This window comes from Pan paniscus, chromosome 7, assembly GCF_029289425.2.
Source record: "Pan paniscus chromosome 7, NHGRI_mPanPan1-v2.0_pri, whole genome shotgun sequence".
NCBI lineage: Eukaryota > Metazoa > Chordata > Mammalia > Primates > Hominidae > Pan > Pan paniscus.
The window spans coordinates 40891374-40909385 of record NC_073256.2 but is presented as its reverse complement, the minus strand read 5'-3'; the positions used below and the strand labels follow the sequence as shown (position 1 = coordinate 40909385).

The following is an 18012-nucleotide window of genomic DNA, read 5'->3' as shown; positions in this document are numbered from 1 at the left end:
GTGAGGCTAAGCAATAGAATAAGATACCACTGACTGCATAAATAATAGGACTCTTTTTTTTTTTTTTTTTTTTGAGATGGAGTCTTGCTCTGTCGCCCAGGCTGGAGTGCAGTGGCCAGATCTTGGCTCACTGCAAGCTCCGCCTCCTGGGTTCACACCATTCTCCCACCTCAGCCTCCCAAGTAGCTGGGACTACAGGCACCCGCCACCACGCCTGGCTAATTTTGTTTTTGTATTTTTAGTAGAGACGGGGTTTCACTGTGTTAGCCAGGATGGTCTCAATCTCCTGACCTCGTGACCCACGCGCCTCCGCCTCCCAAAGTGCTGGGATTACAGGCGTGAGCCACTGCGTCCGGCCTATAATGGGACTCTTGAAAAGTTATGTGATAAGGAAAATATATAAATCCCTCAATTAACAATTAATAATTAATTAATTTGCTTTAATAGAAGTAATCCAAAAGTAAAAAGGCTATATGCAGAAAGATGTGTTATGGGTCAAGTAAATCATATCAGTTTCATGGAATATTATGCAGCTATAAATGAGTCATGGCATAATGGCAAGTTAAAAAGCAGGGCAATTATGTGGCAGAGTTTAGAACTGAGAAAGAACACAGACAAATGAGGCCAGGCACAGCGGCTCACGCCTGTAATCCCAGCACTTTGGGAGACCAAGGCCAGCAGATCACTTGAGCTCAGGAGTTCGAGACCAGCCTGGCCAACACGGTGAAACCCCGTCTGTAGTAAAAATACAAAAATTAGCCAGCCACACACAATCCCAGCTACTCGGGAGGATGAGGCAGGAGAGTCACTTGAACCCAGGAGGCGGAGCTTGCAGTGAGCCGAGATAGTGCCACTGCACTCCAGCCTGGGGGACAGAGCAAGATTCCATCTCAAAAAAAAAAAAAAAAAAAAAAAGTAAAGAAAGAGAAGAGAAAGAGAAAGACAGAAAGAAAGAACACAGATAAATGAAAGCTTAAAGTAAGATTGATGACGATTTTTCTTTTGTTAACCACCTCCCTTAGTATGGTTATAATTTAATTAGTGATCTAAACAAATTATCCAGAGGGGAAAATGAGTCTCCTTTCTCCAGACCAAGAAGCAGCCAATCACTGCAGCCATTTCTTACCCAGGCACCCAGGGCTCGGACACTAATCTCAGTACATCACATGCCCTGAGGCTTTGCTTACAACAGAGGAACAGCGGCAGAGTGGCTGAGAGCAGGCTTGCCTGAATCCTGGCTCTGCCACTTACCAGCAATGTGATCTTGGATGAATTATTTAACTGGAGTCAACATTCTAGAATCACTCAAAGCAGCGATGCAGCTTATCATGGCCTTCAGTGTCAGACAAACCTACCTTGAATTTCTGCACAGCTGCTTGTAAGTAACTACAGACAAGCAACCCAGTCTCCCTCTACCCTCAGTTTTCTCATCTATAAAATTGGTATCCACCTCATTAGATTACTTTGAGGATCTAACAGCATAAGCTATGGCAAGGCCCTTGCCAAGTACCTGAACCATATAGAAAGCACTCAATAAAATTTAGCTATAATAATTATAAGACTTATAAATCAGCAGGGTTCCCAACTCTGACTCTCTCAGCCCAAACATCAGGCTGCTAATGAAACTGTCAGACATATCCTGTGGCCAACTAAAGTATCTTAACTCCAGGCCCTGGGGCACACACATCACTTAAGTCCCCTACTGTGATACACCCAGGGACATTACATGCTTTAGGATCCACGTATGGGGCACGCACAGAATCTGGGGACATAAAATATCACTCTTCAGTGGAATATATACTTTGAGTCCACATGGATGGATTCGGCATCAGCCACAATGACGGTTTGTAAAAGTGCTACTTTGAGATTCACAACTCTCAAATCTCCACCAAGAGACAAATGTTAAATTTTGGCGAGCAGGGTGGATCTTAGGCAAAAATGACTAAAAACCTGTTGTACAAAGAAAGTGGTTATCCATCAGAGCAGACTGTGAACTGTCGATGGCAGGAGTTGTACTGTCAAAACAAGCGGGAGGTCTGCCTGTATTTAGAAAAGAAAAGGCAAAGAGATGATGGACAGCAGCTAGCATTTACCGAGTGCAGACCTTGCTAAGCACTTGGCATTCCCCAGTTCCTTTAACAGAAGCTGGGAAACTTACTCCACGTAACAGACAAGGACACTGGGGTTCAGCGATTAGGAAACATGACCCACAGAAGCAAGCAGCAAAGCCAGAAGCTGAATTGCTTTGTAAATCAAAGCCTGGTCTGAATGACGTTAAATTCAGTGCTTTCTTAACCACCATGCCCTCTGCACAAAGACATAAAAATACATGTCCTGGAACCCACGGAGATCCACAAAGTCCTGCGTGTCTCTGTGCAGATCTTTCCCGATGTCTAACAGCCCCAACAAGCATCCAAATCTTGGCTTACAACGCTCTGCAGTGCTATGAGGGGACGGCCCTAGGTAGCCTTTAGAGGACACACTCTGTCACAGTGCTCGTGCTCTGGGGCTACTTCAACAAGATAAACCAACAGATGTTCCCCCCTCAGCTGCATTTCTCAAACTTAACCGCTGTAACTTCAAACCACTGAGCAAACAAACCCCAAAAGACTTCAGGTGTGGGAAACTCAGGGTGATTTTAGCAGCTTTGCCTGGCTGGCATTCACCTAGAGGTGAGCATTTACGAAGCATTTACTTTTCCCAGACCCAGTGGCCCCTCGGCCCCTCAGGTGGCTGCTATGACAGCCTGGAGTGCTAGGGAAGAGGCACCTTCAGGTTGTACCATCAGAAGAATGAGCCCACAGGACCACCTTCGCTTCTCCCAGGTGACCTTTTCTCCCCTGCGGCACAGCTGCTCTTTCCTCCAGGACGTGTGCTGCACTGGGCATTGACGCCCACAAGACAGCATCCAGGCTCAGGTCTAGACCTGTCTCCATGGGGTGTGCGGATTCAGCGAGCACAGCCCTCCTGCCTGGCCAGCGCTTGAGACATGCACTCACCCGCAAGGGTTGGGGAGGATCTAGGAGCTGCGAGTGACACTTAAGTCCAAGTGACCCCGGCCTTTTGGCAGGCATGAAAGGGGAGTTTTCTGCTCCAGTGGAGTCTTGTCTTCTTTTTAACTACAAGTTATTCTTAGCGGGGAAAAGGTTTGTAAAAGGTATTAGAGAGGAAAGAAAGAAGAGGGAAACACACAGCTGTTGACGCCGCTGGGACGGGGAGGCCGGGCAGGGGTCCGCGCGCATGGCCCCAGCTGCAGGAGGAAGCCCCACGCCAGGTTCCATTCCATGTGTGGCCCCTGGAGAGCCACTCCAGTCCCCCCAGGGTGTCGGGCCAGCTGCCCTCAAGTAAGGATGGACACCTTTCAGGGGCAGAAAGACAAGTGGGAAGGAGACAAAACGAAGTGTGCTGTGGCTTGGGAGTGCCCCCAGGCCATCTCTTCCTGCTGGAGAGGGGCTAGAGTCTCTCTGCCCGAGGGTGCACTTGCCTCAGGGTCAAATAAGTAAAATTATTTTAGTGCCCTCCTTCTGTGTCTAAGGCGCCAGACCCAACCCTTGGGGAGGTGGGAGGGAGACATAGGAAAAAGCAAGACACCTGTTCTGGAACCCTCTATGGAAGCTCAGAAGTTGCCTTACCATCCAGAGGCCCATAATTGGAATTCCACCTACCGTCACCCTTCACTTGGTCCAGAAGTAGCTCTGCCTAGAAGCGGCACTTGTGTCCTGCACAGATGCTTCTGTGATGTTCAGCATGCTGCATTTTTTTCTAAGCCCACCTCCCCTCTCAGAGAGGAGCAAACATTCACTTCTGTGACGCTGGGTCTAGAGGCTGGGCATAGATATGAGAACAGGCAACAGAAACCAACAAGGCCTCGGAGCAGCCGGGCATCCACTTGTCCCCTCCCTTTCCTGACAACCCCCCACCGCACCCCCACTCTGCTGGCCAGGGAACCCACCACTCCCACTCTCAGATTCTGGGTGCAGAAACAAAACATGAAAACTAAGCTCAAATGCTCCAGAGACAAACTTGCCCAACTCAGACGATTTCCAACGCCAAGAAGCTGTGTGTCTGCCCCCTACCCCTCGTGCCCACTGTGCCCCGCCAAGCACAGCCTGTGTGGGTGCACAGGACATCGCCAGGGTGGGGCTCTTACGCAGGGTCAGAGTCAGCTGCAGGCTCTGGGGTGGCGGTCGGTTTGAAGGCAGTCTAAACCGGGGTTTTATTAAGCATTTTACTTAAAATTATGAGAAGGCTGATGGTCTACACAAAGAAAGACCGCAGGGTTGCAGGGGTGGGTGAGGGAGTGGAGGGGGCGGCCAAGTAGAAGCCAGGCTGATAGAAATTATGTTCCCCAGAGCTCTTGGTTCCACCACGGACTGGCCTCAGTGAATCATCCTAAGACGTCCCCCCAGCTGTCTTCTCAAAGGACGTAAATGAGCCGTCTGGTTCTCACATATTCCTCAGGGACAGAGAAAGGGGTCTCCAAGGGACCCATGGTCCTGGCACATCACCCAGGCTTATGACCATCCACAAGACAGTAACTACAAAGGCAGCTCCCACCACTCCCTTGGGGTTCTCTCCCAGGAAAACAGCTCATTTCTGCATCAGCCCTTCAAGCAGACTGCACTTTCTCCACTCTTCCTTCCCTGCCCCACTCTAGGGGTGTGACCGCTGAGCCTGATAAGAATGTATCTCCAGCTAGCAGATAACCATGGCTCAAGGTTAGCTCTCTGTGAGTCACACAATAGCAAAAGGCCCTGGGTGAGCCAAGAGCCATCTGGAGCCCAGGCGTAGGGAAAAACCCTGACAAGTTGCAGACAAAGGACAAAGCCAGGCCTCAGGGTGGAAGGAGGAGGTCTTTCTTTTTTTTGGGGGGGACTGAGTCTCGCTCTTTCGCCCAGGCCGGAGTGCAGCGGCGCTATCTCGGCTCACTGCAAGCTCCGCCTCCCGGGTTCACGCCATTCTCCTGCCTCAGCCTCCCGAGTAGCTGGGACTACAGGCGCCCATCACCACGCCCAGCTAATTTTTTGCATTTTTAGTAGAGACGGGGTTTCACCGTGTTAGCCAGGATGGTCTCGATCTCCTGACCTCGTGATCCTCCCGCCTCGGCCTCCCAGAGTGCTGGGATTACAGGCGTGAGCCACCGCGCCCGGCCAGGAGGAGGTCTTAAGGAATAAAAAAAATCAAGGGCTACTTCTCTTGAGGACTGCGGGTGCTAGTGGGCTGGGAAGCGCTGCCTGGCAATGGAAGGGCCACGGACGTGAATCTGAAGCCCAATTTTTGGTAGGACTACAAGCAACATATTATTACAATGAACCCCTATCCGTAGTTTGAAAAGAAGAGAATAAACTTGCAGAGTTTAATGAGTATTATAAAAACAAGTATATTGAAACACTAAAGACTTAAGATGAAAAAATGAAATACAAGTGTAATTTTCCTACACCTGATAATTAACAAAATGAGTAAAACTTTTAAAAGAAAAAAAAAATTAACCAATGCAACCAAACAAGAAAACAGATCTAATCAGAGATATATTAACTTCAAAACCAGAGGCAAGGAAAAAGGAAGGAGGCACCACGCATGGCTCATGTTCTATTCCTGGCCCAACCCTGACAAACCAAATGAATGACAAGGGCAGAAGCAGAATTCTCACTCACATCCCCAAATGTGGCAAGAGGAAGTCTTTTTCCTCTTCAGTTGAGTAGTAGGAGGAAAAGCTACCGGGGAAGAGCAAAAAAAAAAAAACGGTGCACCTGGACCAAAAACAATGGGCCGACTCCCTTGGAAGGAAATAAGGGCTCCCGGGCCACATTCTGAATTGAGGACATGATCCAATTCCAAATTCCAGTTAGTAGTCCTTCTCTCTCTCTCTCTCTCTCTATTTATTTATTTATATATTTTTTAAGATGGAGTCTTGCTCTGTTGCCCAGGCTGGAGTGCAGTGGCGTGATCTCGGCTCACCGTAACCTCTGCCTCCCGGGTTCAAGCGATTCTCCTGCCTCGGCCTCCTGAGTAGCTGGAATTACATGCATGCACCACCACACTCAGCTAATTTTTGTATTTTTAGTAGAGACAGGGTTTCACCATGTTGGCTAAGCTGGTCTCAAACTCCTGACCTCAGGTGACGCACCTGTCTCGGTCTCCCAAAGTGCTGGGATTACAGGCGGAAACCACCGTGCCTGGCCAAGTGTGCCTTCTCTTCTAACAGAAAAGGAATACAACTCCCAAGGAAGTGAGCTGAGCCACATTGCAGGGACTACATCCCTGAATAGAGGACAGACCCACCTCACCACACAGTTAGCATTCCTTCAGGCTACAGAAAACAGGTCATAAATACCCAGCCCTTAGCACTCCTGGAGCTGAGAGGCAGGGACAAACCTGGAGAGGAAAGTTCCTTTCTTATTTTAGAGCCAACAGAACATGTGAGCAGAATTGCACTCACGTGAGGAAGAGGAAAAGAAACGGCAGGCAAAGCAAGCCACAGACAGGTAAACCACAACTCCAGAGAAAGCTGTTCCTCACCACTGCTCCACACCGAGGAATAGCCTCATTAAAACATCAGTTCCACGAGACGAGAGCTCAAAGATGAGATTATAACCAACATGAGACCAAAAGAGGATGCAGGCTTACTAAAAAAGAGGAATAAAACCTCACTGAAGAACCAATACATTATGACAAATACAGAACAAAATTCTGCCGGTCATTTAACCCATTTATGCCTGAGGTTGCAATTTTTTGAATTTTTGCAATCAGACTTTGGCGATGACCTTGAGCAGGATATAAATTAACTCCTATATGCTTGGTGTTCAAAAAATGGAACACTAGGCATAAATGGCTCAAGGAAAGTTTGAGATAATCACAGTGAATGCAGATGGACAAGAAAACTTAAACCAAAAACAGTGAGAAGACAAAGAGACTAACAAAAGGATAACTCGTATTCCCGGAGAGGGGAACCCAAGAATGAAATGGAAGATGTGTTCTAAGATAAAACACAAGATTTTCCTGGCTGGGCGCAGTGGCTCACTTGAGGTCAGGAGTTCAAGACCAACCTGGTCAATATGGCGAAACCCCAACTCTACTAAAAATATAAAAATTAGTCAGGTGTGGGGGCGCACACCTGTAGTCTCAGCTACTCAGGAGGCTGGGGCAGGGGAATTGCTTGAACCCGGGAGGCGAAGGTTGCAGTGAGCCAATATTGCACCACTGCACTCCAGGCTGGCGACAGAGTGAGAGTCTGTCTCAAAAAAAAAAAAAAAAAAGAAAAGAAAAGAAAATTGAGAAACATACTAAAACTTCTTTTAAACGGGAAAAAATTCAAACTGCCTTCTTCTTTCCCGAATAGCACCATTCAGTGTCAGAAGAGAATGCAAGAATGTCAGAAAGTCTCCACAATTCAGAGCAAAAGAAACTATGAGCCGAGAATATGATCCCCAGCCAACACATCACACAATTTGGTAAAGACAACAGGCAGAAATTGTTGGGCATGAAAGAAGTCAGAAAATATAGTCCCCTTCCTAGGGGGGAAATAAGACTTAACAATGAAATGTATGTAATTAATACAGAAATGGAAATACGGACAGCTCAGGAATGCAGAAAGCATGGTAAGAGGACTGACGGTGAGCATTAAAACCCTTCCTATAAGAAATAATAAAAAATCGGCCGGGCGTGGTGGCTCACGCCTGCAATCCCAGCACTTTGGGCGGCCGAGGCGGGCGGATCACAAGGTCAGGAGATCGAGACCATCCTGGCTAACACGATGAAACCCCGTCTCTACTAAAAATACAAAAAATTAGCCGGGCGTGGTGGTGGGCGCCTGTAGTACCAGCTACTTGGGAGGTTGAGGCAGGAGAATGGCGTGAACTCGGGAGGTGGAGCTTGTAGTGAGCTGAGATCACTGCACTCCAGCCTGGGTGACAGAGCGAGATTCCAACTCAAAAAAAAAAAAAAAAGACATAATAAAAAATCATTACAGGGCTGGGCATGGTGGCTCATGCCTGCAATCCCAGCACTTTGGGAGGCTGAGGCAGGTGGATCACGAGGTCAAGAGATAGAGACAATCCTGGCCAACATGGTGAAACCCCGCTTCTACTAAAAATACGAAAATTAGCTGGGTGCGGTGGCGCACGCCTGTAGTCCCAGCTGCTTGGGAGGCTGAGGCAGGAGAATCACTTGAACCCCGGAGGCGGAGGTTGCAGTGAGCCAAGATCACGCCACTATACTTCAGCCTGGCAACAGAGCGAGACTCTGTCTCAAAAAAAAAAAAAAACACCCCTTCAGATAAGAAATAATAAAAAATCATTACAGGGCTGGGGGCGGTGGCCCATGTCTGTAATCCCAGCACTCTGGGAGGCCAAGGCAGGTAGATTGCTTGAGCTCAGGAGTTCAAGACCAGCCCAGGCAACATGGTGAAACCCTGTCTCTATAAAAAATGCAAAAGTTAGTCAGGTGTGGTGATGCATGCCTGTAGTCCCCACTGCTGAGGAGGCCTGAGGTGGGAGGACTGCTTGAGCCCAGGAGTTTGAGGCTGCAGTGAGCTATGACTGTGCCACCGCACTCCAGCCTGGGTGACAGAGAAAGACCCTGTCTCAAAAAATCATCAAAATAACATAAATCAATTAAAAAAAACACATTTGGCTACGGAAACTGCCAGATGTTTTACAAATGCTTGATTAATACACTGTGGATATTCATGGTCAAACTAACAACGATACAGTCATCTGTGTAAGTCCCAGTTTACGAAATCAGAAACCCAGTCATCTGCCAGCTTGGTCATCAAGTGAATACTGCCCTACAGGCTTCTCTGGGGGTAGAAAGAACTTTGAGAAAAACCATCCGGCCCATGGCCCACCCCACTCACCCAAAGAACACCGTGTGAGAAGCCACTCTCCCCTCAGACAAGCTGACCTAGGCTGACACCTTCACTCAGGCAAACAGCAAATCTCACAGTTGGAAAACCAACCCTCGCTTGGCCCTGCCCCGGGGCTTAATCGGCCCATTCTCCCCCTGCCTCCTCTTGCCCTCCCACCTACTGCTCTCCTCCATACCCTAAAAGGATGCATTATCTTCTTCCAGCTCCTGCTCCCAGGACCTTTGCCTCAAGCCTTGGCACAGTCAAAGCCCACCCAGGGTGGGAAATTTCCAGACAGTGCAGGAGGGCGGCCAGCAGAGCCCACTCACTCTCCTTGTGAAACCTCGCGCTGCTGGGAGGGGCAGGATGGGAAAACTAAGAAAAATAATAATAAAAACTCTGGTGACCCAGAAGCAGGGAACAAAATTAGAACCCTGAGCCTGCTGTTCACCAACTAATATTTACTGAGCCCCCATTGTGTGTGCCAGCGCCTGTGGGAGGAGGTTATGAGGCAGAGACGGGTGGTCAGGGCCCCAGGCAGCCGGCACAGACAAACAGGGAATGGCTTATTTAGCCCCACGCTGAGCACGGAGTGAGTGTAATGACAGCCAGGCCCAGGCGCTGGAGCCAGGAGGAGGGAAGGAGGGAGGGAGCACATTTGCCAGGCTTGCTCCAGCCCAGCTGGAGCTGGAGCAAAGGGGACTTCCCAAAGCAACTGAGTCAGGTGGGCAGGGACCCGGGAAGGGCCCACAGTGGCCAGCCGGTGTTTTCCCCACCCGAGGCCAGGGCCAGAGTCACCTCACTTCTCATCATTCATCCATCAACACTTCCCAGACAGTTGCAAAATTCTCCCTGTCATCCAAGTTCACTCCCATTTGTCAGACGGTGAGGCCGGGCATGTGGCTTAGGAAATGCAGTACTCACATCCATCACTTACGTCACCCCCATGAAGCAGAACTTCCCGGCTTGTTATTCGGGATCAGATAAATAAATAGAAAGCATGATCTAGTGGCCAAATCACTGGACAACACGACGTGCCACACGCCCTGGGTTCAACTTTGGGGCCTGCCAGGAACTTCCCAAGCGTGTCCGGCACAATTAAACTGTGAAAGCACCGAGCTCGCAGAGGCACTCTGATCAAGACAGAGCTTAAAGGCTGCACAGCACAGCACTGAGCCCGGCACCTTCCTAGTTCCCTATCTTCTGGGTTCTCAGGACAATGGCTTTACTTAGTCCTGAATTCTGGTTCTGTTCAATTACCTCCCTGTCCAGGAAGCCGTCTTGGATCACTTTTCCAGCACTTTTCTCTGGCTATTATGGACTCCTCATTACCTTGTTTCCCAGGGAGCCTCCCCAGCTAGATTTGTATTCCTTGAAGATAACTTTCTGAAATGCATCCTTCCCTCCTATTTCTTCTATGTCCTCCTCTCCTCCCTGCCTGCAACACAGTGCCTGGGACAGTGCTGGGCACATAATGGGCTAGAGGCAGAGAAGTTTTGCCTCCCTTCTAACTGAAGTCTGCCTGCATCGCCCCTGCAACCTGATAAAGAACAGGGAGCCCTGGCCAGGAGCGGCGGCTCATGCCCGTAATCCCAGCACTTTGGGAGGCCGAGGCAGGCGGATCACGAGGTCAGGAGTTCAAGACCACCCTGGCCAAAGTGGTGAAACCCCGTCTCTACTAAAAATACAAAAATGAGCAGGGCATGGTGGCGGGTACCTGTAATCCCAGCTACTCGGGAGGCTGAGGCAGAGAATTGCTTGAACCCGGGAGGCAGAAGTTGCAGTGAGCCGAGATCGCGCCACTGCACTCCACCCTGGGCAACAGAGCAAAGACTCCATCTCAAAAGAAAAAAAAAAAAAAAAGAACAAGGAGCTCAGAACCACTTTCCAAGGACATTCTATCCTCCTCGGCCCACAGACCAACTTTAACCCAGATCATCTGAAGTCAGGTGTCAGGACCACCTATTATGCACTTCTCTAGAGTAAACAACTCCCTGACCTTGAATTTCATTTACATTAATTGAACTAAAAGCTAGCGTACTACCTACTGGCTTTAAAAACTCACTCCAAGAGTTTATCCATTCAACAAATACTCACTGCTTACCAATTATGTGCCAGAAGTCATGCTAGGTATTGGGGATGCAAAGGACCTAGCACCTGCCCTCAACAAAGTAGGGAAAGCAAACAATTCAACAAGGAACCTAACCTGAATGATGATGACAAGGGGGATGTATAGATCAGGGTGCAGTTAGGCTATTTCGGCAGACAGGGGTTTTGTACAGGATATTAAATGGCCTAGAGGCTCCTTCGAAGAGCTGAATTAACAAGACTCTAGGCTAAGTCCCAGGAGCTACCTATTTGCAAAGATCACGTTGCAGAGCTGGGATGCCATGGAGCTGCTGCCTGTGCTCCCACCAGATAGCTATGGCACAAGAAGCCACCTGCTCCAGAACCACACCGTCCTTGCCATGAGCCACACCAGGGAAATGCATGTCCCAGGATCCACCCTCCGGAAGGTGTCCAGGCTCTCCCCGCAGGACTGTTACACACTTAAGACTGGTTCAAGGGCTGGATGTGGTGGCTCACCCCTGTAATCCCAGCAGTGTGAGAGGCTGAGGTGGGAGGATTGCTTGAACCCAGGAGCTTGAGGCTGCAACAAGCTATGATTGCACCACTGCACTCCAGCCTGCACAAGAGCGAGACCCTGTTAAAAAAAAAAAGTTAAAAATTTTAAAAAGCCTTTCAGCTGGAACCACCATCTTCCAGCAATTTGCCCAAATGACGAACACAAAGGGGAAGAGGAGAGGGGCCTTCTAGAAAACATGGAGTTGTAGGCCAGGCACGGTGGCTCATGCCTGTAATCCCAGCACTTTGGGAGGCCGAGGTGGGCAGATCACTTGAGGCTAGGAGCTCGAGACCAGTCAACATGGAAAAACCCCATCTCTACTAAAAGTACAAAAATTAGCCGGGCATGGTGGTGCATGCCTGTAGTCCCAGCTATTCAGGAGGCTGAGGCAGGAGATTCACTTGAGCCCAGGAGGAGGAGGTTGCAGTGGGCCAAGATTGCGCCACTGCACTCCAGCCTGGGCGACAGAGCAAGACTCTGTCTCAAAAAAAAAAAAAAGAAGTATGCTCTAGTGTCGAAAGGAAACATGGAGTTGTTCCTTTGACCACATACGAGGGAATCTATAAGGTGATACTGTAGACATTAGACCTCAAGGGAATGGGTACTGTTCAAAAAAGGAATAGCCCACAAATGTTACCATGGCAAAACCAGAGGCGTCTGCAGTGTTCCCCACCATGCTGTCGGCATAGCTGTAAACAAACAAGGGCAAGATTCTGGCCAAGAGAATTAATGTGCGTATTGAGCACAGTGAGCGCTCTAAGAGCCAAGACTGCTTCCTGGAACGCATGCAGGAAAATGACCAGAAAAAGAAGGAAGCCCAAGAGAAAGATACCTAGGTTCAACTGAAGGGCCAGCCTGCCCCACCCAGAGGAGGGCACTGTGAGGACCAAGGGTAGGGGCCTGAGCTGCTGGAACCTCTTCCCTGTGAATTCACGGCATAACAGGTATAAAAACCAAAAGACCTCTAGACTGTAAAAAGAAAGCAAAATAGTAAAATAAATACTAATAAATGCTAACTCCAACTCTCTGGCAGCAATACCCTGAGCAAAATGTGCCTCCAAGGGCCTCTCACAAGAAGCCTGTGCACGCCCTACCTCTCAAAATGACTGATAGCCCCCCTAAGCCTCTCACCTCACCACCCCGGGGAGGGGAGGTGGGCCCTTGGCTGACCTTTAGCCTTTGTGTTGTGCTCACGTCAATCTGCTGGCCCATGACAAGCACCTGTGCAGCAGTAGCGAGGCATGCTTGGATGGGCAGCAAGTGGACCCCAGAAGCCAAGCCTCAGTGGCAACCCCACTGCTGGGCCTGCAGCCAAGACCACCTGCCCCCAGCCTACCCCACCTCCCCCGGGTCCTCCTGTACCACTACCTCCCCCTGCGCGATCTCCTAGCCCTCAAGCCCGCTCACGCCCGACTCCTCCTCAAAGACCCCGCCCATGCCAGTCTGCAGCTGAGATGCAGAGTCTTGTGTGGTAATTTCTCCAGGAAAGGGGTTCTCAAAGTGCGGTTGCTGGAACAGCAGCATCACTGACACCTGGGAACTAGCTGGAAGTGCAAACTCTTAGCACTTCCCCCCATAACCCACTAAATCAGACACTGGGGTTGGACCAGCAACTTGGGTTTGACTAAGTGCTCAGGTGATCATGATGCACACTGAAGTCGGAGGGCTACCAGTCTCACAGGCAGAGCCAGCGCTTTTTCATTCCATCTCCAGATCTCTTAACCAAAACAGGTAAGAAGCGCCGCTGCTCAGCGCCGGCCCCTTCCAGCCCAGCCCCTGCGTCGTCCCTGCTCAAGAGGGCACGACCAGGGCGCCAGCAAGAAAGGCAGGGGCTGCATCTTGGACTTTTGATTTCTCAGTAACTATAAATACTTATCAACAGATTAATAAAAAAGCCCCATTCTCATGAGAAAGAGGGTTACTGAAAGAAAGAAAGGAAAAGCCCATATTTCCAAATTGGGTTAGAAAGGTAGACAAGTGAATCATAATTCCTCCATTTTCCCTCGGGCTGTCCAAACCTCCCACACAGCACATTCTTCTGGCTCAAGGTCACTGGCAGCCACCATCTCATTACTGAAGTTAAGGCCTTCCCACATCCTCTGCTTTCTCCCTATGGGGCTCACCACGAACCCAGAGCATCTCCCTAAGATTCCAGGCTCCTGAACAGAAAGAAACACTCCAGCCCCTGCTGTTCCCTCCTGGCCACCCAGCCCCTCCCCTCCAGAACCTCCTGCCCCCACTTCATCACCGGCCCTACCCACCCAAAGCACAACCTCCCAACACTCCGTCCCTCCAGCAATGTGCTATGGCCCTTCTGCCTGGGAGTCAGGGGTCTCTCCAACTGGCGTCCTACCCACTGTCACCCTCACCTGCCACTGCTCTCTTGCCCTGGGCTGCATCTGAAATGTCCTACCCCTCCATCCCTACACGTTTCTATCTCCACACTCCTCCCCGCCACAGGACTAGGAAGTCCCATTCATGTCAGTGGTTTGCACGCACCCCATGCACTCTCTCCACGAGGTGTGAAGGGCCTGGATGAAGAAAACAGGGTGTACTGCAGGACACAGCACCACCTCAGATCCACCCCAATCCTCCAGCACCAGTCCCATCCCCATCCAGGAAACATTCTCACCTCCTGCTTAGTTTCAATGTCATACGGTCCTAGAAGGACAGGGCTAATATTTTAGGTTTTTCTGGTTGTTTCCTAACAGTCCTGTGGGGTTGGTAGGATCTTAATAAGCACCTGCTGCTTAAATGTGTATATGCACAGACTCACCGTGCAAACGCATATATAAACAGACAGACACATCCTCACCCCTGCCCCCAGACATGAACAGGCATGCGCCACCACACCCGGCTAAATTTTTTATTTTTAGTAGAGACGGGGTTTCTCCATGTTGGACAAGCTGATCTTAAACTCCCAACCTCAGGTGATCTGCCCACCTTGGCCTCCCAAAGTGCTGGGATTACAGGCGTGAGCCAATGCTCCCGGCTACAGGTGTCTTCTTAAAGCTCCCTGTCAGAGACACAAAGGAAGCAGGAGGAGCCTGGCCCAGGGCTCTGAAGAGAGGCTGCCTAGGGCACACACACAAATGGGTTCCAGGACAGAGACTTCTGGCTCATATCACACCCAGCTCTCACTCAGGGCCAGATGATCCAACACCCGCTCACACAAGGCCCCCTATCCTCAGGTTTAAAAACTTCAAGGCAGGGGGTATGGTGGCATTTTCCAGATAATATGGCACAAAAGAAGTGACTTCCCTGACAATATAACCACTTATGTATTTCCACTTGCCCTTTCACTCCTCCACGTCCTGCAAACTGCCTGCCTGCCTATTAACAAGGGATCAAAATTCTAACCAGACTTAAAGGCTTACCCTTTCCAGCTAACACCAACCCCAGGGAGCAATCGATTGCCACAAAGCGTTTCTGCTTTTAGCTTGCAACTCGGACAGGCTCCTTTCTGGGTGACTTTCAACCCCGAGGACGTCTTATGGCAGCACTATTCACAGTAACAAAAAACCAGGGCGGCCCCAAAAGCCCATCAGCAAGAGAGTGGATGAGTGAACTGCATCACGACTTTAACACCAACTGGACACTCCAAGTTTTTAATAACTACTGCTTTTTTTTTTTTTTTTTTTTTTTTTTTAAGACAGGGTCTCGCTCTGTTACCTAAGCTGGAGTGCACTGACATGATCACAGCTCACTGCAGTCTTGACCTCCCGGACCCAAGCGATCCTCCCACCTCAGCCTCACGGGCAGCTAGGACCAGACGTTCACACCACCATGCCTGGCTACTTTTTTTATTGTTTTGTAGAGACAGGGTCTCACCCTATTGCCCAGCCTGGTCTTGAATTCCTTGGCTCAGAGATCCTCCCACCCCAGCCTCCCAAAGTGCTGGGATTACAAGAATGAGCCACCACGATTGGCCAACAATAGCCTTTTAAATGCTGCTCATTCTTCAAGGCCCCCTCCAGGAAAATTTGGAAGGACTCTCTGAATCTGAAGACACTGCATTGTAAACTCCCTGAGGACAAGAGATCATCCAAGTCTTCCTTGCAAAGTGGATGGAGTACAAGGAATTTGAATGGAGGAAATGTTGAAATAAAATACAATCTCTTACCTGGGCTTCCAGCTTCCTCTCAGCATCTAGCTCTGTTCTGTCAGAGTCCCCCACCTCCCCTCTTTTAAGTTTAACATATGCACGTATCAAGTGCCCAAATCTTAAGTTCACAGCTTAATGAAAGAGTCATCTGGGGTGGGCACGGTGGCTTACGCCTGTAATCCTAGCACTTCGGGAGGCCGAGGCAGGTGGATCACCTGAGGTCAGAAGTTCGAGACCAGCCTGGCTAACATGGCGAAACCCCATCTCTACTAAAAATACAAAAATTAGCCAGGCGTGGTGGCACATGCCTGTAATCGCAGCTACTCGGGAGGCTGAGGCAGGAGAATCCCTCGAACCCGGGAGGCGGAGGTTGCAGTGAGCCGAGATCGTGCCATTGCACTCCAGCCTGGGCAACACAGCAAAACTCCATTTCAAAAAAAAAAAAAAAAAGTCATCCTTCTAAAGTACAAATTCGTCAGGCGCAGTGGCTCTCGCCTGTAATCCCAGCACTTTGGGAGGCTGAGGCAAGCGGATCACCTGAGGTCAGGAGTTCGGGACCAGCCTGGCCAACATATAGTGAAACTCCGTCTCCACCAAAAAAATACAAAAAATTAGCCAGGCGTAGTGGTGCACACCTGTAGTTCCAACTACTTGGGAAGCTGAGGCAGGAGAATCACATTAATCCAGGAGGCAGAGGTTGCAGTCAGCCAAGATTGAGCCACTGCACTCCAGCCTAGGCGAGAGTGAGACTCTGTCTCTCAAAAAAATAAAATAAAATAAAGTACAAATTGATCACATCACTTTCCTTGCTTCAATCCCTCCAATGTCTTCCCAGTATATGAAGAATAAAATCTTTTTCATCCTAATTTCTTTTTTAACTTTTTTCAAGACGGGGTCTTGCTATGTTGCCCAGGCTGCTCCTGAACTCCTGGCCTCAAACAATCCCCCCACCTCATCCTCCCAAAGTGCTAGGATTATGGGTGTGAGCCACCACACCCAGCCACATGGAATAAAATCTAAACTCCTCTTCCTGGTCTATAAACCACTGTGTCAACTGGCCTTTGCCCATCCTGCTGACCATATAACTGCCTCATCTCACTCACTGGGCTCCAGCCACCCAGGCCCTTCTTCCCATCCCTTTAACACATCAAGCTCATTCTGACCTCAGAGCCTTTGCACCTGCTATTCCCTCTGCCTAGAATGCTCTTCCCCTAGACCTTCCTAACAGGTCTCAGTTCAAGCGTCGCCTCTTCAATGTGGACAAAAAAGCCCACTCCCAGGCATTGAGAACCCTAATGCCCTATTAGTCTTTTTTCATTATCCATCTCCTCCTAACTAGACTGTCAGCTCCAGGAGGGCAGAGACTGGAGGGCCGGGTAGTACCTGGTGTCCATCCCCAAACAATACCCACTGAAAGCATGTTACTTTCCCACTGCCCATTCATGAGGTGCCACACATTTCACTTTTACTGTTCTTTGGTCTTTATGCTCGGGTGAACTACAAGCAACCTTGGGGAGAGGGCAGGGACCCCCCTCTCCTGCAGTTGTTTCAACAGAACTGAAGACCCTGGAGAGCCAGAGAAGCTGGCCTGGAATACAGATGTAAAACATTAAGGTGGAGTTTTTTTGTTTGTTTGTTTTTGTTTTGTGTGTGTGTGTGTGTTTTTTGAGACAAGAATCTCACTCTGTTGCCCAGGCTAGAGTGCAGTGGCGCGATCTCAGCTCAACTGCAACCTCCGCCTCCCGGGTTCAAGCAATTCTCCTGTCTCAGCCTCCTGAATAGCTGGGACTACAGGCGCCTGCTAACATGCCAGGCTAATTTTTGTATTTTTAGTAGAGATGGGGTTTCACCTTGTTGGTGACGCTGGTCTGAAACTCCTGACCTCAGGTGATCCACCTGCCTTGGCCTCCGAAAGTGCTGGGATTACAGGCATGAGCCACTGTGCCCGGCCAAGATTTTTTTTTTTTTTTAAGACAGTCTCACTCTGTTGCCCAGGCTAGAGTGCAGTGGTACAATCTCGGCTCACTGCAACCTCTGCCTCCCAGGTTCAGGCGATCCTTCCACCTTAGCCTGGCGAGTAGCTGGATTACAGACACCCACCACCACGCCTGGCTAATTTTTGTATTTTTTATAGAGACAGGGTTTAGCCATGTTGGCCAGGCTGGTCTCGAACTCCTGACCTCAAGTGATCTGTCGACCTTGGCCTCTCAAAGTGCTGGGATTACAGGTATCAGCCACCGCGCCCGCCAGAGTTTTTTGTTTTTTTTAAACATAAAGTGAGGTTGGGGGGGGGACACAAAGGCAGGCAGTGGGAGAGAGGCCCGGGCGGGCAGGCAGCCTCCCTTTCCACATCCCTGAGAAGGTCAACCAGCTGATAATCCCACCAAAAATAACATTCCCACTCTTCCCTGTGGCAGAGGAAGAAAAAGGAAAGTC

The 18012-nt window shown here is 49.7% G+C and overlaps 1 protein-coding gene across 3 annotated transcripts in view; it reads right to left on the bottom strand.

The window, feature by feature from the left end:
- SLC39A14 (solute carrier family 39 member 14) overlaps positions 1–18012 on the bottom strand; it is a 55267-nt gene that overhangs the window by 20225 nt on the left and 17030 nt on the right. The window contains exon 2 of one of the 3 annotated variants that reach the window (XM_034965810.3): positions 11432–11549. The exons of the other annotated variants lie outside the window; for them this stretch is intronic. The gene's annotated coding sequence lies outside the window, so the exon portion shown is untranslated. The remainder of the gene's footprint in view (positions 1–11431; positions 11550–18012) is intronic. 3 annotated transcript variants of the gene reach the window in all.